The 2,633-nt window shown below is 37.1% G+C and overlaps 1 long non-coding RNA gene across 1 annotated transcript; it reads left to right on the plus strand.

The window, feature by feature from the left end:
* The first annotated feature begins 481 nt into the window (after positions 1–481).
* On the plus strand, positions 482–1,017 carry LOC133839936 (uncharacterized). The gene is made up of 3 exons (XR_009894150.1): positions 482–561; positions 645–721; positions 815–1,017. It is a non-coding gene; the product is annotated as an uncharacterized LOC133839936 (long non-coding RNA).
* The last annotated feature ends 1,616 nt before the right edge of the window (positions 1,018–2,633 follow it).

Below are 2,633 nucleotides of genomic sequence, written 5' to 3' on the forward strand. Positions count from 1 at the left end.
TTCATTTATTAAAATTTAATATATTATTTTAATTTAACTTCAAATACATTTGTACAAAATCATCAACAAATTCAATTTAAAAAAAGGAAAAACTGGAAAAGAGACCAGTTTATAAAATCTAGAACATTAATCTTCAAAATTGTATTCTTAATAGAAGACCAATTAATAAAACCAAATTATTAAAACTAAGAAGAATGATAAATTCTCAAAACAAGACCTAAAATATTATATTTGGGTTGATAAATTCTCCAGTCCATCGAATTTTCTTTCAGTGCACTATGGTCCCAAATCCCGATTTGGTGGCATAAAGTCCCAAATTTCATGGAAGAAAATCTGAATTTTTTTTTTATAATTTAAACTAGATACCCTAGATAGAAAGTATCAATAAATATTTTTGTCAAAAATGCAACCTTGCAATTTTTACAGATGTTTAAAGTCAGGTGATTGAGCAGCTGATTTTTGTGACAAAATTGGCGGGAAATATTTAATAACTTTGAGAGCTTGGCAAATCTAAACCAAACAATATTTTTCTATTATTTAAAATGGATATTGAAGTTGGAGGTATGTAAATTACGAATAATAAACACAATTTGTGTGGTAATTTGTTTAACGTTATATAATTGTACTGTTTTGTGTTGTCCAAGGAAATCAAAAAGCTGACAAAAGTGTTCGTCTTCTGTAGAGGAAAAAAGGTGTTGTGCGTATTTGTGCGTTGTTTAATGTATGTTAAACAATAGTAGACACTTTATATTAAATTTTAATAATAGTTTCGTTTGCGGCTTTTTGCGGCTTTTCCGATGCTATAATTATTTAGATGTGCTTGAATTCTGTCACGCCACGTTGCTGGACGTGTGGATGGACAGCGGGCGCCACTCTTCCGCGCTGACTGAATTTGTATTTGGTCAAATAGATCAATGTACACTAAGCGACGACAAAAGGAGTGAAATAAATAAAAAAATAAGAAGTTTTGAAATTTTTGTTACGTCAAACCTGCAAAAGTGCAGTCGGAATATGCGAACATTCAGAGAAAAGCATTCACAGTGGCTATTAAAGTCTCTTAAAATACATTTGGAAAATCACTCGGAGATGGAAAATTTAAAGAAGGGAAGACCAAAACTGACTTATGATGAAGGAGGATCGCGCCTTAAAAGAAAACTTGCTGGTGAAGTAGCGCTTAAGAATGAAAATGATACGCAACTTTTGATACACGCAGCTTCAATATCAGCAAGGAAATCAAGTGAACATAGTGTTGCATTTTTACTTGCACACTGCAGTGTTTCCGTTCATAGCTAAGTCGATGGTTAAACATCAAATTTATCTAATTATTTAAATAGTAATTTATTTATCATAAACCAATTATCATTAAGCTTATCAAACTTTAATTAATAAATATTTCTCAACACTTCAGATGGCTGTTTAATAACAAAACCCAAACAAATTTGTTGACTGATGAGTGAGGTTCGATGTTGCCGCCCAAGGTGTCAGCTTGTGAACTCTACGTGCCAGTCAAGAGGCAGCAATGCTTGCCACTTGCCACTTGCCACTTGCCACTTGCAACACACACTTTGAGTATGGCAACTACTAATTAGCATTTGCAGTGCGGCAAACTTTCAACTTTTGGCCAGAAGTAAACTTCAAAAAGGCATCGCAAGAGTTCGCATCGTATCGTCATGATACCGAAGGGAACTTTTGGGATTGTGTGGCACATAAAGAAGTTGTCGCGAAAACCTGACTGCGACCTGGGAAGAGGAAGCATCGAAGTATCCATTTGATGCCCGTAACATGAGCTCTGGACTTGGACTTGAAGTTGGAGTTGGACTTGTCCCATGTTCATTTGCATTCGTGACTGAAATCATGACAGAAGACAACAAGCCTGCAACGCGAGTCACGCGAATTGATTCAACGACAGAAGTAATAAAAATAAAACAAAACAAAAATAAAAAATATTTAAACATATATGCTCATAAGTTTGTCAGAGGTTTTTTTCACAAAAAATTATGATGTTCCCATTGAAGTATTTTTCAAGCAGAAGCAGAAGCTGCTGCTGCTGCTGCTGCTGTTGTTGTTGCAACTTGTTCATCATCTGCTTGGTTGTCATCATCGTGTTGTTGTTGGCAATGCGTCATCATGTGTTTGTCCTAATGGAAGACAAACATTTTACGACTGCTTCAGGAAGAAGAAGTCACGGCCCGATGTTGACCTTAGAACAGTTCCTTGCCCTCTCCCACTCCTCTACTCTCCCCCCTCTCTCTCTCACTCGCTGCTCGTTTTCATTCATTCAATTACATTTTTGCGCACACTCAGCACTAAAGGGACCTCATAAAGCGTCAAAAATTTTGCAGCAAATGAGCAACACTGAGCGAATCCTCGACCTCGCTCCTCACATGTTGTCCTTCATTAGAAACTGCTCCCAAGGGTATTCGACGTGTATTCGACGAGTATTCGAGTCCGCGTCCAAATCGATGACCAACCACACGACCCCTGAAACAACAACAACAACAGCAACAGACGTGCAACATTCAACAAACATTCAACTGCGGCCCATCAAAGTGTCCGCCTCTATTAAAACCGACAGTTGGCCATCGCCTTTCCTATTGCTATTGCTGTTGGTTTAGCTGTGACCCCACAGTGTC

Source organism: Drosophila sulfurigaster, chromosome 3 (assembly GCF_023558435.1).
Source record: "Drosophila sulfurigaster albostrigata strain 15112-1811.04 chromosome 3, ASM2355843v2, whole genome shotgun sequence".
Classification (NCBI taxonomy): Eukaryota; Metazoa; Arthropoda; class Insecta; order Diptera; family Drosophilidae; genus Drosophila; species Drosophila sulfurigaster.